The sequence below is a fragment of the Mytilus edulis genome, chromosome 7 (genome assembly GCF_963676685.1).
Source record: "Mytilus edulis chromosome 7, xbMytEdul2.2, whole genome shotgun sequence".
Taxonomy (NCBI): domain Eukaryota; kingdom Metazoa; phylum Mollusca; class Bivalvia; order Mytilida; family Mytilidae; genus Mytilus; species Mytilus edulis.
The window spans coordinates 50,619,467-50,646,009 of NC_092350.1; the positions used below are offsets into that span (position 1 = coordinate 50,619,467).

At 31.3% G+C, this 26,543-nt stretch overlaps 2 long non-coding RNA genes across 3 annotated transcripts; both read right to left on the bottom strand.

The window, feature by feature from the left end:
• Nucleotides 1-1,429: 1,429 nt before the first annotated feature.
• LOC139482901 (uncharacterized) lies at nt 1,430-3,411 on the bottom strand. Of its 2 annotated transcripts, none has more exons than XR_011654995.1 (5): nt 3,315-3,411; nt 2,942-3,085; nt 2,432-2,591; nt 1,889-1,937; nt 1,430-1,503 (listed from the first exon to the last, which is right to left on the bottom strand). It is a non-coding gene; the product is annotated as an uncharacterized lncRNA (long non-coding RNA). The 2 variants fall into 2 exon arrangements; XR_011654996.1 differs by having other exon boundaries at nt 3,237-3,321.
• Nucleotides 3,412-6,348: 2,937 nt separating this feature from the next.
• On the bottom strand, nt 6,349-8,005 carry LOC139482902 (uncharacterized). Its single transcript, XR_011654997.1, has 3 exons — nt 7,852-8,005; nt 7,020-7,179; nt 6,349-6,404 (listed from the first exon to the last, which is right to left on the bottom strand). It is a non-coding gene; the product is annotated as an uncharacterized lncRNA (long non-coding RNA).
• Between the last annotated feature and the right edge of the window lie 18,538 nt (nt 8,006-26,543).

Genomic DNA, 26,543 nt, shown 5'->3' on the forward strand with positions numbered 1-26,543 from the left:
TGATAAGTTCTTAATTACTAATTTATTTCTCGCTTAAACCAGGTATGATGTTAACGTTTTATCCTACATCTAATCAATACAACAAGACTGACGACCAGCTGACCTGTTTATCTGAACAATTTTATAGCATTTCAACTCGTCAAAAATATTAAATTTAGACATAAGAATAAACACTTTTCAGTCATGTTTTGAGATAATCTGGGATTAAAACATAATAGAACTGTTTCAACAAGTGTTGACTTATGCATAAATACAAATGACAACAAAACAATATAAGTCAACGACAGAAAGCCAGACGCAAAAAAACAAACAAACAAATCAGCGATACACAACATTTAAACCACCCAAATACTGACAATACGAAATCACATAAAAAACACATGTTTCTAATAATTCTTTTGACTCTAAGTACCCGTATACTTTTCACAGTTTCTTATTTGACGTGAAATTGTCTTCATTGTATTTTTTCTGTTTACGTCATTTGTTATAATCAATAAAGTTATAGATTTGTTCTTAATTGGCACCTCATCTTTGTTTTATCTTTTCTTTATTCTTCTAACTATTTTTTGTCATTTAAATAAGTCATTTCTATACGCTATACACGTGTTTTATTTTATGAAACTTATAATGGAATTGTGTTGGTTGTTGTTACAGTCTAGGTCAAGGTCAATCTAGCAAGCATTGGTGGCCTTGTACTGTTTTCTGCTCTTTATTCGGGTTGTCGTCTCTTTGGCAAATTCTCCATTTCCGTTTTCAATTTTAATGGTTTGGGAACTCATTTTCTCATGGGACCAAAGCTTATCATTTATGACTGTACAAAGCACGTATGCACATTCAAAGTTACTATACACATTTCGCTTTTTGCAATAACGTACACATATAAAGGCTTTTCAATGTTCACAAATCGACTTATCTAAAACAAATTCGGCTCACAAATCAAAGCCGCTGGAAGCACACCAACTATAAGAGGAACAAAAAAAACAAATGTAACAACAGAAACACTGAACTGCTACAAAAACTAACTTCAACAATAAAATAAAAATGAGAATGGAAATGGGGAATGTTTCAAAGAGACAACAACCCGAAAATAGAACAGACAACAGCAGAACGTTACCAACAGGTATTCAATACAGCGAGAAATTCCCGAACATTGAAACCGACTATGTGATAACAACTGCCATTGTTTTTACTTTTTGTTTTATTAATTTGTTCATGAATCATTCCTTTGGTAGTATCGTTTGTCTCACGCTGGAAAACTTGACAGCTAGCTATGTGGTATGGGTTTTGTTTATTCTTGAATGTTTTACTATGATCTATAATTGTCTCATTGATAATCATACAATATTTTACCAATAGTGATACGTGATCAATATTAGAAATTCAAATCATATCCCTTAATTTATATTTCACTTTAAAAATCAACAATACAAACATTTGCTATGTTTTATTTTAATTAATAGCTGGACATCTGTATGGGTCCTGGTCTAAATCAGAAGTATTTATCTGAAATGAAAACAGATATTATAGTTTCACAAACAATATTTGTTCTAATAAATAGGTACATTTCCTATTTACATACAACAAATATTTGTTTATACAAACATACGGCATCAACCAGATTGCACAAGGTAAACCAACACTCACAATAAAAAATCATGTGTTAATATTAATGTCCCTGTTTATCAAATCTAAACGATTATCCTCAAGGTGTATCTGTATATGCTTTGTATGTCATTATCGAGTTTGGTATATCAATATATATGACTATTTTTAACTTTAAAGTTTCAACATTAAATGTCTCACATTATACTATCACAAAGCTTGTTATCCATCATAGCTTATTTAAGACGTCACAGTATAATTAGCAAATATTTATAAAATTACCTACCAGCACTGTCTGGCAGCATTCAGCTCTTTATCATTGAGAACTCCATCTCCTATTTTTTTTTTAAATAAAAATGTCTTAAATTACTTACAATAAATTGTGTAAAAAAAGATAGTAATAGGGAAATTAATTCCGAAAATATTTCATTTATTTCAAATTTGTATAACACATTAAAAATCCACCATTGCAGCTTGATGAGCAGCGATATAAATTACCCTTACAATACTACTAACGATGCTTAACCTCAAACTTGAATCAAAACGAATATCTTCTAAAACCAAAAAGCAAAGCAATTCAAAGGACGCGAAAGTATATAGACACACTTGTTCTAAAGGCTTTTAGATTCGAATCTTGCTTAGTTGAAAAATAGTGGTTCTATTTTATAATGTATTTAGAAATATTTTTTGTCATTTTTGTACTGCATTATACATGTTATATTTCATTACCTGTCGAGGCCTTACAATCCTTAAATCGACCGGAAGTTAAACCCACAATTTTAAAACAATCAGTAAAACATTCGGATACTATTATATTGCTATAACTTACCATTTTCATCAATAACAACAAACAACTCTCTTACACCAGTATTTTCTACGTGTTGATTGAGTGCCTCAGCAAACTCTTCGATGCTTATAACATCGTTGTTGTCCAAGTCGTAGTTAATAAGATTACACGGCACATCAAAGGAGTATGGTTTTTCCTTAGTCTGAAAGTTTAATTAGTACGCAAATCAGATTAATGTCAGAATCTCAGAAGGGAAATTATCTCCCTTTATTTTCATGTATTTTTTATGTTTCAAAACCTAACGATATAACATTGGAAGTATGAAACCCATGTCGAACAACCCAGGCTGTTAAAAACAAGTTTAATCTGGGCTTGTCACAATCATAACAATAATTTTGTTGGAAGATAATTGAACATTTATAATTCAATAATACTCGTCTGATGATGATACTAATAATGATGATGATAATGATGATGATGTAAAGGAAAACAAAAAGAAAAACTTGTATAGATCAACATGTATTGATCTGTTATGAATTTCATTTTAGATACCTCGATCGAACGACGCCCTCTTCTTCTCCTGTATCGAATCTTAATTCTAATCCTCACCCGCCAGCCGGCTGTGCATAGATGGAATAGCAACAGAAGTGCGACAAGTCCTATTATCAGTTTGGTCTTGTTCATATTTACTTTTGACTGAAATAAGACAAATGAAACTAGAATTTGATGATATTTAATTTGGTTTTTTGTATCAATGCATGTGTTCATGTAGATATATTGAGAGAGAGAAAAACACTTGTATTAAACTCTTAACAACAAAATCACAACTGAAACTTTTTTCAATTACCTGAAAACAATTTTGTTTTAAACTTTTTATTTGTCGTTTTTTAATACTTTTAACAAATGTTTTAAAAATGGCACTTACCAGAAATGTGTATATGATAAACTAACAACTAGTCAAGTATGTAGGTATATTAGTTTGTGGTAAAATTGCATCATAACAACATATACTATAATGTTACAAAATAATTGCGAGATGAAACTTAAAACCATGTTTCGCTTATCTATAATATAATGTATATTGAAATCTAGTGACGGCTTTTCAAAATCGATCTTGCAACTGCATTCAATGAGCATTTTATTCAATGTTTTATAGTACGGTGTTTTTTTTTATATTTCGCCAAAATATTTGCTCATTTCTACGTAGCAACCAATATGTTCAAATTGTCGTAAATACAATCCCGTCCCCTTTCCCCCGAATTTAAACCTACCGAGTGAGACATATAAGAATCAACACCGGAATGATATTAATATTAGCAACATGGCGGGTGATATATATGGCGGAGGATCTGTTTACCCTTCCAGTGCAACTTAGATCACCCCTATCTTTTGTTGATGTTCAAGTTGATAAGTCTTCAGTATTCCATGTTGAGTTTATGTTATTTCTGTTTGTTTTTATCTGCTTTAAATGGCGTTGTCAGTTGATCTTTTTTACATGACGTTGTCAGTTTATTTTCGCTTTATGAGTTTGAATGTCACTTTGGGTCTTTCGCGTCTTATGCGTTTTCAAATTTTAATACATTATCGGCAACCAGATATATACACGTGAGCGTTCCTGATAAAAGTTAATCATACTTCTGATTTCTATGTTGCGTTTTATGTTATGAATGTTTTTGCGTGTAGTTGTGCTGTACTTCTGTCACTTGGTGTTTATCGATATTTGTTTACATTGTCATAAAGCAGGCGGTTTGGTATGCCATTTAGGTCATCCGATACAGTTTTGATCCCGTATTTAAGTTTTGATGATAATTTCCATAAACTCGTTTTCAAGTTAAATACGCTTGAATGATAAAAATCAGGCGAAAACTGTATCTTTTCCGATATGTCACAGATTGACGTCGCTAAAATAACATTTTACGTTAACAACGTCATCACCTCCCCTGTAACTGTATCGTATGCCCTTAAACCCAATTCAAACCTTCATCCTTTTTTTTAAATGTCCTGTACCAAGACAGGAATATGGCAGTTGTTATCAGACAGTGCGTTTATGCGTGTGTTGGTGTTTTTGTTGCACTTTGGTTTTCGTATACATGTAAGTGGCATTGCCGTTTGTTTTTTGTTTCACTTCAGTATTTCTGTCATTTCTTTTGTTTTCCTCGGTTTTGGTTTGTAATCCTGATTTGTTTTTTCTCATTCGATTTATGACTACTGAATATCGGTGTATATACTAACATTGCTTTTATTGACCAAAATAAAGGCAGCGGTAGTATATATACACGTACCTCTCTTAAGAAGTCATAAATCGATTTAGAGAAAGCAAATCCGGATTACAAACTTAAACCGATGAAAATACATAAAACTATAAGAGGAAAACACCGAAACAACAGAAGCACTGAAGTGAAACAAAAGGAAAAAAAACTGAATGATTCAATTTTATCGATATTTTAATATTGACGACTGTACCCCTATTTTTGACATTTTTACCTATTATGTCTTTTTGTGTTGTTTACGCATCGTTGTCAATATCATGGAATTTGATACGACTGTCATACAAGTAAGAGGTTTAGCTAGCTATAAAATATTCATTAAAAAGTTCCAAAAATGAATGTACGGCATTTAAAGGGTTCCTATGATGTTAAACAACATCATATCTAAATTAAGCTTATAAATTAAGTTTATCTCATTTGGTAAACAGTACAGAGCACAAAAAGAACTGTTGTAAATGCCTGCCATTTAATATCTTATCATTATTCAAAACAACTACACCAGATGATTGCGAGATTCTTCATGGTACAATTTGCTCCGAATAATTGTCATGTGAATTATGAAGTTCCTGTGATGCACTTCCTTGTAGCGGTTGCTATATTGCGATCATAAGAATTAATTTGATAATAAAAAAAAAACTTGATATGAGGGAATAAATGTTGATACCATCTGCATTGACTGATAAAAGTTCAAAATATTTGTTCTCTTTCTTTTTTTACTTCATCATCTAAATTTGGTTTTTAGTTCAAATTATATTTTTTGTAACTTATGGTGTTATGTCAAATTTTGATTTTGTGACGCCTGGTAAAAGAGAGCCGTTTTTTCGCTGGACCAAATCTCATAATTTCAGACTGTGTAATGTATGCACGACCTCAAAATGACTAATAAATCGGCATTTAACAAAATTTAGTACTAGAACACTGTAACCATTTATACCTTTACGTGACACTAAAAAATGAACAATTTCAACTTTTGCAATGCTTTAATAGAATTTAAATTGTCAGAAGAAAAATAGAGTAACGGGAAATCTTCGTGGGTACTGCATCATATTTATTCATCTGAAATAAAAACAAAAATATGTAATTTACCTAACAATGGCTTCTCCAAAAAATAAAAATAATACTTATGAACAAACAATAAAAACATGTAAGACCAGAAGAAATAAACAAGAGATTGCACAAAGTTAACCAATACTTTTAATAATTTACTAATGTTATGACAAAAGCTTGTATGGTATATTTAAACGTGACTTTTGTTTAAACAAGTACAATGTAGCAGTTAATATGCATGATTCAACGATTTATGTCACATACGTTAGTTGTATCATTTGTTACGTTTTTTTGGCTTTTTTTCGAGCGTTACTGATGAGATATTTGTTGACGAAACAAGAGTCTGCCGTCCAGATTTAAAGCAATGCTTCTTTGATAAATTATTTATACCCATCTATATGGAATAGTGCCATGCACGGATAAGTCCTATTAGCTTTTCAAAACTGTATATTGTACAAGGATTATATTGTTAATTGTTTGGGGTGTTGAATTTTAACTTTCGCTGAAATACAAACATTTAGTAATGCTTTTCTTCTTCTTTTCAAATAAAAAAAACCTTGTCGCAACAGTAAAATGAACTTTCTTAGTAATGAATGTCTTTATAGTAACAGTTATAATTCTTTAACAAATATAACATGTATAAAATATCTATCAACACTCCTTAGCCGCATTCAGTTCTGTAGCATCGAGAACTCCGTCTCCTATTTTTCGAAAATAGATTATTATTTTGATAACAATCATGAAAGTAACACAAGAATGTATTTCTGAATATATTTTATTAAATTTAAATTTGTTATACACACTACAAGCCCTTCAAGAAAGTGTGACAATCAGCGATAAACAAATGAAAAAGATGAACAGATCAATCTGTTACACAAATTTCTTAACATAATGTTTTCAATGTCTTCAAGCCTATTTGATGCCGTCTAATGAAATCTGAATTCTGGTAAAAACTCAAAGGACAAGAATTAGCACTTTAAATACCTACCAGTTGTATTTCAGACACACCTATTTTCTCTTATATCCCAATTGGGGCTATGCTTATTTTTGTTGTTTGATTATTATAACTTTTACTGATTGTTTATGTAATGCACTTTATTTGAAATATGTAGAGGTTGTATAATCGCAATGGAGACCTCGTAAATAAAAAATCTAAGGAAATATAAATATGAAAATATGTTTATGTATAATGATTTTTTTTTCATTCTGTATTGCATCGTTTCCCATTACGATTTTATGCTGTCACATGAATAGTCATAAATATGTTTAGTAGACAACAATCAGAAATACTCTCTCATACATTTACAACAACTCACCGTTTTTATCGATTACAACAAACAACTCTCTTACACCAGTGTTTTCTTCGTGTTGTCGTAGTGCCTCGGCAAATTCTTCGATACTAATCACATCGTTGTTGTCAATGTCGTAGTTAATAAGATTACATGGAACGTCAAAAGAGTATTCGGTTCCCTTACTCTAAAAAACAAAAACAATATACAAACGTCATTTTCATCCAATCAAAAAGTAGTTATAAATAGTAGAATATGCATGTATAGCATTCGTCCTTGATATTCAATCAAACTACACCAATTTAAATCAAAACTAACTTTGTTGGAAGATGATCAACTTAAATAACTATAAAGTTTACATGATTACATATCCAAAAACCAACATTTTCATTAACCAAAAAACAAAATATATGAGCATAGGGAGTCCGTTTGGCTGTGCAGGATGATTATGCACTCAGTCATATCAACCTCACTTGAATACATGCATTAAAATTTATAACTGGTCTTTATCAAACGTTCGACCTATCAATTGAAATTGTCTCTGCAATCGACTGCGACCGTCTCGCTTTTTACATTCCGAGATTCAACCAATACATATTTTACAAAGTAAATTAAATGCTTTGTTACATTTTTATGACAGATTCTAAAGGATAACATTAAATTGAGTTAAATTAAACTTTATTGTAGGAGCCTTGAATTGGTTGATATGCATGAAACTAATTTATATAAGATTTGTTCCGAATGGACGGATTTTTCTACACGTCCTACGATAAACTATTGCTACGATTGTATATCTTAACTTAAGCGGTTTTATGCGTATCAACCCAGTGTTAAGAAAGTGACATGTAAAAACAAGTACCTCAATAGAACGCCGCTTTTTGTCCTTGCTAACCCGAATCTTCAGTCTAATACGAACTCGCCAGCCGGCTGTGCAAATATTGAATAGCAACAAGAGTCCGATAAATCCAATTAGATATTTGGTCTTGTTCATACTGCTTACTGCTTACTGAAATAAAAATAGTGAGATGGAAAACACAGCAAGTTGAAAGAATAATTTAAAAATTTCGTTTATACCTTAAATAATATAATTATTACATGTATAACAGAGAACATGAAACCATTTTATAAATTTATAATTTATTTTATATAACAAAATATAGCTTGTTTTGGTTATTCGTATTCTTATAAACAACATAAGAAATATAATTTGTGTACTTACCAGTAATATTTATATGCTATATAAAAATTGCACCAACGTCTAGGCAAGTTGAAATGGAATGAGAACTAAGATCAAATATATTGACATAGTTTCATCAGAAATAGACAGTAGGTTACAAATAATTGCGTGGTTAGAAATTTGAACCATTTCATAGAATGAAATTCAAAACAGTGTGGCTGTGGCCATTGATTGACACATTAAATTCATCCATTGACTGGGACAATTTAGATGAACGTTTGTATGTAACGACCACTGATCATTGTGTACTTTTTAAAGACACTTAACTATGGGGTCACCAAAGGTTCTCAACACCCCAATAAAGTAATTCGAAAAAATTAATCAGAAATAACACGATGTTTTGATTTATACCAATTATATAAATCAAAACATAAAGGTTATTCCTGATTATTTTTTCGAATTACTTTTTTATTAAAGGCGTTAAGAAACCTTTGGTGACCCCACAGTTTAAATGTCTATCGTAGGTACGTCGTGAACAGTGGTCGTTACAGACAAACGTTCACGTAAATTGTCCCAGTCAATGGATGAATTTAATGTGTCAATCAATGGCCACAGCCACACTGTTTTGAATTTCATACTATTTGAAATTAAATACATGTACTAAAACGCGTGTCATTCAACTTTCTTTTGTTTTTATTTTTGTTTTGTTGTACTCTTGTACTCTCTTAACCCTTTAATACAAAATAATTTGAGGTGTATTCTCGACGTGCGTAGTCTGGAAGAGGAATCTACAACTATCGTCATTCGCATGCTAGTTTAACTCTAAGTTATTGAAAAAAATCTTCATATTTAAGAATTGCTTAAGTCTTTTTCCTTCTCCATGAAGGTTTATTTGATGTTCAAACAATCGAGAATAATGGGCGAAAAATAAAGAAAAACAAGAGAAAACAAAACACAACAGAACAGAATAGAGAATAACGCGGTGTTTAAGGGGGCTCGTGGGTCGAAATCATATTTTTTATTTAATATAGGATTTCGCTATATTTTTCTGTAAATGAACTTTATCTTATCCTGAATAGAAAAATAGAATAAAACATGGGGTCACCGTTCATTTACGCTCACAAGCTGCTTTCGCAAAAAGCATACATTTTTGTAAAGGTTCCATATTTCTGTTGAACTAATAGGAGAAATAGAAGTAATATCGAAATAAAAAAGGAACTTAATTACAGAAATCGCTCAAATTATACAATAGTTTAGTTTAAGTTCAGCTTATTTGAAAATTATATTAAAAAAATATATGTCAGCGATGAGTTAAAAAAGATATTTCAATTTTATTTTATTCCAAAAAATGGCATTTTTGCACCAATTGGAGATAATTTGGAGCTTTTTCAATAATATCACATTTTAAAAGTCATCTGGGGCCCACACGAATAGATTTTTTTGGAATTATTTTTGTACCATATGATAAAGTAACAATTACTAAATGTAATAGATATAATTTGTAATGAAAAACAAATGTTTATTTTTTTTCTGAAATTTTTATACCCTCGAGCCTCCTTAAATATATATGAAAAAAAATATATGAAAGGAACAAAATACAAAAATAATCAAAGAATACAGAACTGAAGGATCCCTATGCATACCCCTTCCACAACATGTATCTTAGATCAAAACAAACTGAACTACACTGTAAGTATAAACCGTGGAAATGTAAAAAATTATAAATGTTGAAGAGTGAAATAGAACAAAGCGAAATCTGAAAACTCTGTAAAAGACAGATCTAAAGAACCGATAAATTATTGACTTCTGAAATATGTACACCTTAAAGTTGTAATAGGGAGTGTAGATTACTATACCTTTAAAAGATATATTTACAAGTTTTCAACATCAAGTGGTCGAGTAAATGTTTTTTCATTCAATCGTTCAAATATTCGAATATAATAACATCCCGTTCATCAACCTTTCATTCCGATCTCTACGTTTTCGCAGTCGGGACACGAGGGTCACCAACTTGTTTGCCTTGTTGATGTGTACCAATTTCAAATGTTTTGAATGCAAATATTTCATGGCCATTGTTAACGTCATTTTAGTCCTTTCACAATATAAAGCAGTCTCAATTCAAAAATCACCAGCTCTTCAAAGCTAATTTCCGTGAAAGAAAAAGTACTTTTATCAATGTTTATCCTGCTGAGTCGCTGTTTCAATAATTCCTTATCTTTCTTGGCATTAAACTTTTTACTTTTCACTTTTTCTTCACAGCTGTCAACGCTTATACGGATTTTATTTTTAAAGAAAACGAGCAAACCCCATATGCTTGAACTGACGTATGAAACGATGTATTCAGCAGGACTTAAATTCATTCATATTTGAGTAAAATATAGAAATAAAGTCAAACTAAGAAGACTGATTCCCATTGTTCTTATTAAAAGCATGAGTTTTCGTTTAGTGTTCTGTTTTAAAAAATCTTTTAGAATTTCAAAAAGCTTTTTCTGGACGATAAGAATTAAATATAGTCAAACTAGCGTTAAAATCGTGCATATCACTTAAAGGTATTGCTGTTGATCTACCATACTTTGTCATAATAACACCAAAATAATCGAAATACAAAATCAGTATAATCACACTTGTACACCTTTAAACAATAGTAAGATTAACTTGATTTGCATTTTTTTTTTCTTTTTTTTTTATTCAACAATATATTGCTTGCTGTTAACAATTTACTTCACTAGTCCAGCATTCTAGTGAAGGGTATCTTTATTTTAACAATAAATCCAGGATTTCTCTCTGTTTAACAATTTGCAATTTTGTCTTTCCAAACAAAATGCTTTCAGATAATACATATGCTTTTTAAGAAAAATAGTTTGTGTTCCTGTTTTGCAAAAGCTATTTCTCGTTCGTGAAATCACAAACAAATCATACTAGATATGAAGGTACATTGTGTGCAGACATTATCTGTACAACTGATACTCCCAGGACAAGTAAGACACGTTGAAGGGGATAACTAGGACAGTAGTCCATCTGCCAAATTGAAACCTCGGAGCATATGGAGTTAGATTTTGTGTTTATTTTGGTAAATTACATTGTTGCTTGACAATTATCATGATTATAGAAATAATGAACTTGTTGTTTATCCTTTCAATTTTATGATTTATTTCCAATGTTTCTATTTCTAGCGAGTAGACCAAGGATACAAAGTCATTCACTCTTTATAGGTGAAAGCCAATCAACTGGTATGTTCAAATAATGTCCGATTTGCTGATTGATTGAATCGCATATACGATGTTTCGATAGAAGAGCTGACATCACTCGAATTTTGATAACTAGATTTTCGACATATTTGTTCGGTTCAAACAGTAAACGAGATTTAATTAGTCTATTTCAGTGTTCTAAATCTTTAACCTTCTTTCCCAGCATTTAAAATTTTAGCGCTGTTGTATTTTTAATTTTTTTCCTTGCTCATTTTCTTTCTGTTAAACTGTTGTTCCACGCCATGATGTAATGATATTTTTGAGAAAATTGATGATATTTAAACTAAACTAAATTCTGTCGATAAGTTTAAATGTAAAATTAGATCAATAATAATGTACAATAATGCCTTTATATGAAATTTTTTGGAGGAAATAATGATAATAATAGTACGCATCATTGCATTTGGTAAGAACTCATTCATGAAATATCCATTATGGAAATATAACATACAAGTATACAGTTTATTGATAAACCAATATATCAGAAAATTGATTCATAGGCTTCAAAAGTATAAAATATCCATCATGAATTTATCACAAAATATTTTCATGTAAATATTGCGTGTCACTAAACATCTAAAACATGTTTTTGTTGGAACTTCCCGTAAAACAATTCAAATAGATATGTTTGAAAATGTTTTTTATTTTCAAATATAACATTTTAAAACTGTTTTGTATTATACTTATCACTGACCTATATTTTAAACATTTGACATATTATATAATTTTAAGTAATTTTCTATAATCTTTAACACTATAACGACAGTCCCTCGACATTGATAGATTTATATTGTAGTTGTGTCCGTATTTTTGATAATCAACCTACATCAGTATCCTCATAAATAGCATAAATATTCAAATAATCAAAAGAAGCCCCTTATTCAGAACATTTTCATAGTTGTTAATGTCTGTGTCATTTTGGACCTTTGTGGATAGTAGTCTCATTGGCAATCATACCACATCTTCTTTTTTATATTTGTCAACAGCTAGTCTTGATATGGGAACCACATGTGCTCCTCTGTAGTTACCTGTTTAGTTCCTGTAACCAAATGAACAAAAACCAAAAATATCATTATCTTTTGATTAACCTTTTTTATTGGCAATGAGAAAACACCCCACGAGAGTTCAAAATGACATTAAAATTAAGAACTATAGTCGTCGCATAGCCTTCAATAATGAACAAAGTTGATACTGCATATGCAACCATAAATGACCCCAAAAGGACAAATGTAAAATAATTCAAACGAAGAAACTTGCATATTCAAAATATTCAAGTGTATGTTAGTTGTTTGCTTCCATTGTAACAACCTGGTGCATACATGTATATTATACTGGAGACAAGCAGGTTTTTGTTATTGTCATGTTTGTGTTTTAAGGTAACACGATACCGAATGACGTTACGCCACAAGTTATCGTTCCTGACGTAATGGAATAACGTTCACATGCACGTACAAGCCAATGCAGCAGGTTTTGCATTCACAAAGTGATAAAATAATAAATAAAAAAAAATTTGTAACTATGTGACATTTTTAACGGTAACTTTTTCTAGATGCAGACTGCCGAGAGTTTGATGCAATATATAACGGTTAACTTAGTTGCTTTATCGTTTTCCGGCAATTCTTCTGCTTATTGTGAACCTCTAAAAATGTATACATTACTTTTAAATATTCTACATGTACATGTTCGCCGTATCCACATGAAATTTAGTTTTCAAGGCAGAAATCTAATCTGTAGAAACGTAGGATGATGCGTAAAAATCACGGGAAAATTGTCATCTATCAATTCGTGTTAAAATGGTCGTCAAAAACACCGTTCGGGCAAAACGGAAAAAGGAAATTTATCTGGATGAGAATACAAATAGAACTAGGCGAAAATGCACAATACAAGCAGACTTTGAAACTCATACAGATATAGTTTGTTAGTATGTAATGTGAAGAAGGTAGTTTAACTTGGTTATTTTGCCGAATAACTTTCTCTGTGTTTCAAGTGTAAACCGTCTCTGAAATTCATCAGTCTGTACAGAGTAAATCCGATATAGTTTCGGAAACATTTTGAAAATAAAGTGCTTGATTTGTAATCCTATAGACAAAGTATACGCGGAATAGACAGCAACATCGGAGTGAAGCCTGAAAAAGTTAACGGTAGGCTGAGAAAGATATGGGAACTTGATTCGACAAAAATGAAATAAAAATAAAATGGTCCCGTTACAGTCTGATTAAAGCCAGCCCCAAGTGTCCACTTGCGTCTACAAACGCAAGTTGATAGTCGGGACTGGATCTTGTCAGACTGGTTCTGTTACATTTTTTTATCTCGAAATTTACAAAAAGACGACTGACTAATAATTTTTAAAACGTCAGAAAGAGACTGGAATAGCTAGATTTTGTAATCCTTTAGATTTTATATTCGTGTTAATTTACGGTTGCATGGGTATTCGGTGGTAGTGTGTTTTTTTTGTGTGATTTGAGTTGGTAATAATGTAGATGTAAAAGTTCGGAGACAAAACGACTGAAAGAAAATTAACAGAGTTTCCTTTTAAATTCAGGCCCTGACGAGCATATTGCTCACACACTAGGCGTCGGGAAAATCCCGAGGAGTTTCACAGTATGCAACTTTCATGCAGATCTATATACATGTAAAAAAGAACTATATGTATTTCTTTGTGTGGATAAATATATATATGTACATTGTAATATTAGTATAAAATGTATTTGTACGAGCTTTAGAAACACGATGAAAAGCGAGACTCGCCGAGCTTTCCACTAGTGTCGTAGTGAGTACAAATACATTTTATATTTCTGACAATGTACATAAGTTCTCGTCCTAAACATGCATAAAATAATGGCCACTGGAGGTTTTGCAACCAGCAATCAATCCAACAATTAACGACCGTCACTTGAAACTTAAGTTATTTAAAATTTAGATCATTGCCTCTAAATTTTTCAAAGAGATCGACAAAGTTTACAAACATTTACGCACAAAGAAAAATATCTACGTTACCGCTTGCTCAATATGGAAGTGTGGTAACATGAGACTTTATTTGTAAAAGTACAAATACAAATAAAACAAAAAAATATATGGAACATATTATTTGTACAACAGTTGACAGTTAGAATGATAATTGGAGATATGGGATATGCAATTAATAAGAAAGCAAAATCTTGACATTTAACGAAATCAAAACCAAAGACATCAAGCAAATTGCCTATTGGACGAGTATCTTTTTATTTCAAATTTGTAGTTTTAGTAAACGTTGGTCCTCTAAATTGGAAAGTTTTGATAAACATGTGTAGTATACTTATCACAGTAACATTTCAGTCTCTTAGTACATATTTGTTTAAGTCTTAAAATTTTGTTCTTCTGGAGAAAATTCAAACCATAATGAGATAAGGAGGTGCGGTAAAATTGCCAATTAATCAACTTTCCACCAAGAACAAAATGACGGAAATATAAGCTTGCTTACATTGCTATTTCATTTTAGATCTCCAAATTACCATTCCATTATATGAACTGGATATTCAAAATTATGTTTTGTCACCAAACTCCTAATAGAGCACGTATCATCATATTGTTTCACCCATGTCCGTTCGACCGTCAATCCCACACTTGGTAGTCTTTTTGCTTCAGGTTTAAATTATGTACCAGGTGTAACTATTCATATTAAAGGTGCGCATATCGTCTGGGTTTTTCTTTATTTTGTTCATGACAGGTTGCTGGATTAGACATTTTGATAAATTATAAAGGCACGCAGAGTACAGACGTCGGCTTACATATGGAATTTCAAGCTGGAACTTTTATAATTCGCTGTTTATTTTACTTATAAAGAATGCATATTTGATCTCAAGATTTGTTTTGTAAATAATTTTCCACAAATTAAATTTTAGAATAAAGATATTTGGATAATCTTATTTTAAAAATTTACGTGAATTTAAAGTGTACCAAATTCAAGTTTCAAGTATATGCTCGTTTGGTCTGAAAATCAGACGAGATTAATGTTAATTCATGTGAGTGAAATTTCCATGTGCAGGACGAAATAAATTATATCAGTAAAATCTCATATTGCATTATTAGGAAATTTACGAAACCCAACACTGGGGGAATGAAAATAAAATAAACACCATTCAGATCCCGACACATATGTTGTTTTACATATATCTGAGTAGAAGTAACGTTACATTCTGTATTCAATAACGTGACACGTTTTCTGTCAAATTCTAAGGGTATCAATCAACTTTGAAGCCATTTATCTCAAAAACAAGAAAGGTAACATATTATTTTCTATACGTGTATCGATTCAGTTTGCAATCCTTGATTTTATGTAAGTTTTTTGTTTTTCTCCGTACATTAGAACATAACCATCCATTGGAAAATCTAAAAAATAGGCATTTCCCCTATATACCTAATATGTAAATTTGTCGCCAAAATTGACGTTTTCCTATCAAAATACCAAGAAAAAAAAAATGGTGATCCCATTTTTTTATTAGATATTCCGATGTAACTCGATTCAAAGAACACCTGTGCCAAAATGTTTGGAAATCGGGAGATATGCCATTTGGTATCGTGTTACCTAAATTACAACGAACTGTATATAATATAATATTGGCAAGCTCAAAATCGCCCAGAGTTAAAAATTAAACAAATAGATATAAGAAGACGTGATTTGAGTGTCAATGAGACAACACTCAAAGTCACAATTTGTAAAAGTAAACCATAAAAAAATAGTAATCAATAGTATTACACAATTCTCTGAATATTATTGAATAGTCAAATATGATCTGAATTGGTTATGAAAACAGACCAAGTATCCTTGAATTTCTGAATTAAATTGAGACAGATTTATGATTTACACCGAATTAAGAAAAACATTAAAATGAACAATAGAAAGTACAAAAGTTATCGTAAAGTACAACATACCACACCGTCCTCAGACACTCGACTATTCCGAACAAATACATATAAAAACAAACTGCAAATTGTGTGTATGTGCCTGTCCGACGTCAGGAGCCTGTATTTCAGTGGTCGTAGTTTGTTGTTGTGTTACATATTTGTTTATCTTTCATTTTATACCCCCTTCTTTATAAAAAGTGGGGTATACTGTTTTACCTCTGTCTGTCCATACGTCCATCCTTTTCTTCGTTTATTTGTGATTTTGGGACCTTTTATAGCTGACTAGGCGGTATAGCCTTCGCTCATTGTTGAAGACCTATAGCTTTTAATTTCTGTGTTATTTGGTCTCTAGTGGAGGGTTGTCTTATTCTTATTCATACAATATCTTCTTTTTTTGTATAGATAAACAACAACGGCTAACACATTGCGCAGATAGTTTGAGCACAAACTAGTGTAAAGTTGGTTTTACTTGTGTTGGCATATTATATTTTACGGATGTTCAATGAAGATACTTGACACTTAAAATAAATTCAATGTGATATATCATACCAAAACTGAAGCTACATTTGTAGTTGCTCCTTGAAGGCAAGCTTCGGTTGTCATTATATCGTCGTTATGATACTTCGAGTTTAGTATCTAGTTTTAATGTTTAAAACCTGAAGTATGTATCGAAATAAATATCTTTTTATCATTGTTCCTGTCCAGTATGCATAAGAAAAACATGAAAAAGTCTACCCGCTGTCAAATTTACTCCTGTAACATTGTAACAAGATTTTAAAATAAATTTGAAAAAATTGAAGAATGCTGATGTGATTTTAGATGTGACTAAAGTATCATGACTAAATGCACTTCTAAATTGGCTTTAATGATTGTTTGTTATTTTATGTGGGGAGTTCTATATTGTGATGTAGGCCGAATTGTGACACCTTGATTATTGCTCAGCTTCGGGTTTCAGTCTCATTGACGTATACCTCGCACGACTTTTAAAAATATAAATAACACATTTTATACAGAATAGACCTACATCTTTTGAAGAATGTCCGTACTAAATGAATATCATTAATACGACACGAACTTTACAGAACATATAGTCTTTTCATTCTGAAAAAAGACAGAATCACGACATGTATTACAATCAAAATTTATTAAGATCAAACAAAATTAAGAAAATATTCTTTTGCAGAAGTAAGATCATGGCTTTTGTCATTTAACAACCCATGAACAAAAGTCTTTGAGGACCGTAAATTGGATGCGAATTCAAAATACAAATCAAATAATCAAAACCACTATGTAATGAAAAGTCAATTTCAAATAAAACTAAAAGGAACAGAATATTAGGTAATGATTATTAAGTATTGTGCAGAAATGAAGTTTGACAACAGATGTCTAAATCCATACAAGAGAAACAACGTTTGGGGAGGATATGGAGACTAAATGAATGAATGTTTTAAATTGATAAAAAGATAATAAAGTGATGAATCAAGTTCATAGGTATTGACGCAGCCTTAAAAGCCCGCCACTTAACAAGTTCAAAAATATATATTTCTAAATTACCGCAAACCGATTTTTTAGAATTGAAAGAGTCGTAACTATGTTATATACATTTTGAAATCGTTGTTGCGATATTTGGTTTGGAATCTGTTTTTTTTATCAGATGTTTTTCATTTAAACTTTTTCGAAAAACTAAGGATTTTCTCATCCCAGGAATAGATTACCTTAGCCGTATTTGGCCCAACTTTTTGGAATTTTGGATTCTCAATGCTCTTCAACTTCGTACTTGTTTGGCTTGATAAATATTCTGATATGAGCGTCACTGATGAGTCTTATGTAGACGACACGCGCGTCTGGCGTACAAAATTATAATCCTGGTACCTTTGATAACTATTTCATTGAACTGAAGAAAAAGAGATAGTACAAGTTTATATGCCATAGCAATTATATTAATCATACTGCATGTACTGTGCTCTATTCTTTGAAAATTCAAAAGACCAATAATAAGGATAATTATAATAATAATACTATTGATAGATGTCTATTTACTCTTTTTTATTTGTAATATTCATGTGATGCAAATTTAAAATATCATTTTATTGAAATAATTATTTCCATGATACTGATTCCTAGGGCTCCAAAAATATTTATTATTGATTTATAACAAAAACCGTACATGTAAACATTGCGTGTCACTTAACATCAAGAACACATTTTTAAAGGCGTTCGATGTAAAAAATTCTTAATAGATATACTAAAATGTACATGTATGTATTAACGGGTTTTGAATATCATTCTACAACGTATCTTCTGTCCATAATAATTTGCATGTGTCAACAACCTTTATTTCAAAAACAAATCAATATATAACATTAACCTTGGTTTTATTTCAATATTGAAGAATATAATCAAAACAGTTCTTCGAAACTTATAGATTAAGTATTTTCTTCGTTTGATTTTTTCAGTCAATACTTATCAATTTTACAAAGAAATCATACATCTTCAAATCATTAATGGAATTATCTTATAAACAACCAAATATGGACGTGTTTTCCAGCAGCAGGTATTGATATGGAAACTATATGTGCTCCTCTTTCATTATACTTCCTCCTTTTATAAATTAGTTGTATTAATAGTTTTCAAAGGTACCACGATTATAATTTAGTACGCCAGACGCGCGTTTCGTCTACATAAGACTCATCAGTGACGCTCATATTAAAATATTTATAAAGCCAAACAGGTACAAAATTGAAGAGCATCCAAAATTCCAAAAACGTTGTGCCAAATACAGCTGAGGTAATTTATGCCTGGGATATTATCATTATTAAAAGTTAAACAGCTTTCTGCATTTAATCTGTACATAATCTCTTTACAGTTAAGAAAGGAAGCTACTATCATCAAATTTTAACATCACATTGTTTGTCTTATTTGCCTGTCTATTTTAATTTATTGTGGTTTTGTTGCCTTTTGCATTTTCTTCTCCGGTTTACTTATATACTAGCATTTCAGAATCCATAAGTTTAGAGCTAATGAATGTTAATCAACAACACTGACTCTCATGTAATGAACCAAACAACACAATCTGTAAGCATCTAGACCAAAACAGATTCATGATCTTTCATGTTAATTTGTCTGAGAGTGCATCTATTTACGGTTAAGGATTTAGGCATCCAATGAAATTTTGTGTTTTTTTATTCTACAGACTATCAAAAATGGTGTCGGGTAACTGCGAAATATTTCTTAATGCCAGAATAAGTATCTGTTGTGCGTAAATGCTACATTGTATGCCATCTTTACGTTTCTATCCAACGGCCTGATTGTAAACATTTTTCCACTTTGCAAAACATAGTATGCTATGTATGTATTTAGAAACTACCACTTAACAACGGGATCTCTTTTGGACAGGGTCTTACGCATATACAATAAATATATAATAACATATAAAAGATATTCATAATTATGCAATTATCAGAGTTAACAATTGGTACATTATAGTATAAGACAGCTGCCATAAAAAATATAACAACTTGTTATGAACCATTGCACTCTGAGAAAAATATTTCGCCCAATTTTTTTTTTAAACTGTCCATATTGTTAAGGAATCAGTCTGATAAAAACAACTGCCTATCAATAATTATATTTTATCGTAGGACAAAGCTCTCTAGTGAGGCAGAAGCCCAGAAACATTAAAAATTCGATGTTTTGTTCATTATGTTTATTTTATCAACATTTTGTTTATAAACACTTACTCAGTATAATGAACACTTGAGTCAATCCTTATAAGCCTTGAATATTTCAAAATAAAAGAGTCATCAGAAATGATCAGTTTCATTAATCTTAATTACTGTTATATGTAATTTAGACATGACCCCATATGATATGTTTAAATATCTGACATAAGCGCCAAATGAATCTGTCAGGGCAAAGTTAAAGATTTTAATGTACTCTGATCATATTTATTCGTGCAAATTGGTCATTTAATCAAAGACAATTGTTTTTGTGTATACCTAAACACGTTGGCAAAATATGGCTTGTTGTTGTAACCAACAATCAATGTACTGAAGTACTGAACTTTGGATGATCACAGGTTCTTGTGGATGGTCAAACACACATGTCACAGAAACAGATCACATCTCTATACCTGAAACTGAGGTTAATTTACAGAGATATATTTTTCCTGATACAAGTTTGTGCGTGGATGATGAATGAATGACAGGAAATTCAACCGCACCGTAATAACTTTTATATTGTAGTGATACAAATCAGTACACCTGGGACTATCATACTAATATAATAATATTCCGTAAGCTGTAACACAATTTTTCGGTACGTGTGTATAGCTATTATCAATGATGTTTTACTTTTACAAACATATCTAACGACAACACCTTTTCATATTATTAATTTGTGTTTTAATAAAAATATTTATAGAAGTATGCATTGAAAAAAATGAATTTGAAACAAGCGATATGTAATGTTATTTTGCACTAGATAATGTTTGTACATTTCTCTGTTATGAATGTTCTTGCGTTGTTTTTGTGCTGTACTTCTGTCACGTAGTTTTAAGCGATATTTGTTTACATTGTCATAAAGAGGGCGGTTTTGTATGCCGTTCAACTCGATTCAAACCTTCATTCTTTTTCTTAAAATGTCCTGTACCAAGACAGGAATATGACAGTTGTTATCAGACAGTGCGTTTATGTATGTGTTGCTGGTTACATGACATTGTGTGTTGCATTGCCGTTTGATTTTTGTTTCACTTCAGTATTTCTGTCTTTTCTTATGTTTTCCTCTTCCAGTTTATGTGTTTCCCTCAGTTTCGGTTTGTAATCCTAATTTGTTTTTTCTCAATCGATTTATGACTATTGAATACCGGTATACTAATGTTGCTTTTATTTACCAAAGGGCAACAGTAGTATACTTGTACCGTTTGTGTTCAAACATCATATTTCGATTTAAAGAAAACAAATCCGGGTTACATACTTAAACCGACGAAAACACATCAACAATAAGAGGAAAACACTGAAACAACAGACACACTGAACTGAAGCAAAAACAAAAACAGACAAAAAACCCCGAGAATGCAACATAAATAGAAACAAACTATTAGAAAGCAACTCTCATATTCCTGACTTGGTACAGGACATTTAATGAAAAAGGAAGTTTTTCAAGTTGAACATTTCATATTCGAATGATGGTTAATTAAAATAACTAAACAAATAAGCTAGATATAAACTTTTGAAATCCCTTTCACTCTGAGTGAAACATTAATTTCTAATAAAATTAAGAAAGGAAATGGGCAATGCGTCAAAGCGACAACAACCCGACCATAGAGCAGACAACAGCCGAAGGCCACCAATGGGTCTTCAATGTAGCAAGAATTCCCGCACCCGTAGGTGTTCTTCAGCTGGCCCCTAAAAACATGCATACCAGCACAGCGTCAACGGACGCCATACCAAACTCCTAACTACAAATAAGAAACCAAAATCAACAACCACACAAGACCAACAAAGGCCAGAGGCCCCCGACCCGGGACAGGTGCAAAATTGCGGCGGGACCAAACATGTCTACGAGATCCCAACCCTCCCCCACACCCCCAGCCAATGCAGAAAAGCAAACGCACAACAACACGCACATCAAAATTTAGCTCAAGAGAAGTCCGAGACTAAATGTATGGTTTGCTGCTTGAATATACGCATGCAATATTTAACCCTAACGTTAACAAAATATCAAGCAATCAAGCTATCAATAGACATGGAATTTAATTCACTTCAAATGACTGAAGCAATGAAAGAAAACTAAAGATTCAATTTTATCGATATTTTAATGATGACTACTGTTCCCCTATTTTTGACATTTTTACCTATTATGTCTGTTTGTGTTGTTTTCTCATCGTGGTCAATATAATGAAATTTGATGCGACTGTCATACAGGTTAGAGGTTCAGCTAGCTATAAAACCAGGTTCAAGCTTCCATTTTTTATATAAGAAAATGCCTTAACCAAGTCAAGAATATGGTGTCTTCCCATTTATCCAGCTTTTTAAAATAAGTCATTCTCATTTAGCCAACTTTTATTTTTGTAAATTATTGGGTTGTTTGTTTAGTAATTATAAGGTGTTTTCTAAAATTTGACAGTAAATTTGTTCCTGTATGTTTTTATATTATTTAAAAAAATATATATAAGATAGGCTATATACTTGTTACATTTTATTTTTGAATAAAATTTAGTATATTTGAATAATAAATAGATGTTTCATAATTTATACAGAAGAAACCCACAAATCAGTAATAATTTTATATTAACATTTTATTGAGTAGATATGACGTGTTTATTACTGTTTTTTTTTTTTTTTTTTTTTAGACCTGTTGACTTTTAATTGTGGTGCTGATTCAAGGTGATTACCAAATTAAACATTGTTCGTGTTCAGCATATTTGCTCATCAATGCAAAAATCTAAACATTTTTCACAACCCAAGCCCATATCTACAAGTGTTAAAAATTAAAACTATATAACCTCAGGACATTCTTACAACTTCTCGTCCAATCAAATTGCTTGAATTTGCCTTCTATTATTCATAGTACATACTGTTTCCGAGTACTAAGTAACTACACATGAATGACCACAATGGTAAGATTTCATTGTATCGTATTCAAGATATTAGGACAAAAATTACTACTGGCTATTTTGAAATAAATTATTTGTTCCAAATTTAACTAAATAGTTTGTAATTAGTTTTCTTCAAACAGATTTTTAACATTCTACTAATCAATCTTTTGATCAAGATTTTTTTTTGACAATTTAAAGTTTCTTTCATTAAAATAAAGAGTAACAATTATTGTTCTTTATACCTTGATTAAAGTACAACTCCATCTAAAATTTGTAATCCTATATCTTCCATGCAATTACTTTGTACACAAAAAAAGTCAACCATGAATCTTTTGAAGGAAATTATTAATAAAGCAATTTGATATATTTCGTCATAAATTGGTCGATTATTGGTTGCCTAATGTTAAGTGACAAATATTTCATGCATGTAAACTATCCACTGGACTACCTATGGGTACATACCAGGGGCAGATCCAGCCACTTCAAAAGGTGTTTCAACCAAAGATATGAGAGGGGGTCCAATTTTTTGTACTGATTCAGAAGCATTTTCAATATAGTTTTACTTTTTATGTGAAATTAAAAATGTTTGCAAGAATGAAAAGCTTCCACTGCAATTTAAGCTTTTGGTCAATTTATTTTGTCATCTTACCATGTAAATAAGTACATGAATATTAAAACACTGCTTTATATCAATAAACATACTTACACTAGCAACTACGATCTTTTCATTCTAAAGTCAAGAGCCTTTTGGAGTCCCATTTTGACAATGATATTAGTAAGTAGAATTACAAAACTACTTAAATAAGCTACATCTTGTGAGAAAAAAACATGTCAATAGACTTATTACAGGATTACCCAAGTTGTAAATATGAGGTAAATTGGATAGTGTATAGAAAGGTATATAATATGAAACTAAGAGCTCGGGGCAAGCCCCTCGAAATTTCATATTATATACCTTTCTATACACTAACCGACACGTACTCAGCATTCTTTCCAAAACATGTGAATGAATGAATGAATGCTCTATTCTTATAAAGAATATTTTTTAGTTAAGCTCATGTTGTAGTATATATATAAATATATAGCCATTCAATCCGAAATTTCATTATTGCACAAATGGCAAACGCACAAGTTGCAGGCTACAGATATTGAGTTAAGACCAGAAAACAGGGCAGGGATGGAGAACTTGTATACTGGAAATGTACAGAAATGGACTGCCCTGGCACAGTCAATACCACAGATAATCTAGTTACCAGATTTCCAAAAGACCACAACCACCCACCATCACATGCTGATATCAAAGCCAAGCCATTCCTGTCACACTTATCAGAGAAAGCACGCACCTGCCTTGACCCTTTACCAACACTCTATTACCGTGAAATAATACAATTCCGGTGCAGGGAATGGACGAAGACAACAGGCAGATTGTAGAAAAGATACCAACCTTTACAGCCTGTAAATCCTCACTGTACTAACGCAATTCTGAACTACCTAGGCAGCCCCTCACCAGACAAGACATTGACTCACAAGGCGAATGGAGAGAAACTTCAACAGGTACTGATCAAATATTCATATACAAATAAGAAGGTGTTGTATGATTGCCAATGAGATACATTGTTTTTGTAACTCTACTTCCAGAAATAATATTTAAGAAATAGCTTTATTTAAAGTCGGTATAAGCAACATATGATTACAAACATAAGCTCTGAAAGGCTTTTAAAACCAAGACTTTTCATTCGTTTGATGTTTTCCCTATTTTTTGCCATTTGATTAAGGACTTCGACAGCTGATTTCAATGAGTATGTAGCTAAAGGTAATGTCTTTGGTTAGCTTGCCTGCTAGCTAAATTGAGAAGTCATTAAGTGCAACATAAAAAATGAAAATAAATAGATAAATATTGATAATGATTATTTATAGATATTGATATTCATGATATTGTTGCTATAAATATTTGTTATAATTCTTTTCTTTTTTATATTTTCAGGACAAAACTTTGTACTTTCAGAGGATGGTGACACAATACTGGTTTTTGGTACTTCAGACAACCTTCGACACTCAGCCAGGCCAATACTATAATCGCCAAAGAACTTTTTAAGCTAGTCCAGTACTTTTTAAGCAGCTTATTACTACCAGACCTACGATGTACACGTAACCAGCTTTAACGACTACGTCACAGAACAGTGGGTTGACAGAGAACCAGAACGATGGAACCACTTCTCTACCGTAGGAACAAGGACAACAAACCATTTGGAAGGCTGGCACCACAAACTCAACAACCAGTTAAACAAGGATCATCATAACCTGTTCCTCATTATACAGAAGCTTCAGAATACACAGGCTACCACAGAAATTCGACTCATCCAGTACGCCGCAGGTGGAAAACGCAAGACTTGCAAGTTACAGTACCGGAAAATAAACAACACAATGACCCAACTTAAGGAGAGACTACAGCAAGGCCAGATCAACGTATATCAATACACTGATGCAGTATCCCATCTACTTAAACTAGGATGAATATCTACTGAACATTCCCTTAGTGTGTGCTATGAATATTTCTGTGCTATGTTTCTTAAACTTTAATTGTGCTTGCATTACTCATGTTAATATTTAAAAAAAAATGAATGATGTGTGTATCTAGTGGACATATTAGAGATTTCCAATAAAATGACATAAGTACCTAACTCGACGTACGCACGTAACGGGACCGGTTATTGCTAACAAATTAATTTTGTTAAATGCGTTACTCAAGTTTTAACTAAGCATTCCTAAACTATGAAATCCATTCATTATAAATTTTATCAATATCAAATATTTCTAAGATGATGAAAAACGAAAGAAATCATGATTTTTATATATCACGTGATTATTGAGATTCCCGCCTAAACTTCACTGTCATAGGACCACGTATATATACGTATCTTTACCTATCATACGATTCATTTGAGTTGTCTTTCATGGTTTTGACAATGATTTTGATTTGCAGATATACTTATCTTTGCAAAATTTAATGAACCTTTTATTATTTGATATTAGTATTGATTTTGTTTGTCGTTATCAGATAGATTCTTCTTTTCGATTTTTAATGTTTTATAATATTTAATTTCCGTGGGTATTAATTTATATAGATTTTGTCGTAATTTCAGAAAAAAAAATGAACTCAAAATGTTAATCAGAACGTGTCTCTGTTAAAGTTGATAACTGGGATTGCATCATACTTTATTAAGTATCATTTCAAACGTTTTCTTCTTCTGCACTTAATCTCCTCAATTTACAACTTCTAAAAAAAAATTCAACAGGAAAAACGTACGTCAACGGGAAGTGAATATTTAAAAAAAAAACCCATTAATACAGGTCATGTACTTTTTTAAATTTTAATAGTTGACATATACTTTTCTTTCAAATGAAAGTCAACGAACATTATAAAAAGAAAATTGTAGTTAATAATAATGTGTGTAAATAAATGTGTACACCAATTTGTTATATAGATTGTAATTTGGAAGGTGTACTTGATTAGCAAGTGATGACTAATAATCTGCATTGACCACTGTGGTTAGTAAACTATCAACTTTTATCATAGTACATAGTAATTGGCTAAAAATATCCTGTACCCAAGTATTTCTGATTAAAAGTGAATGAGAATGTCT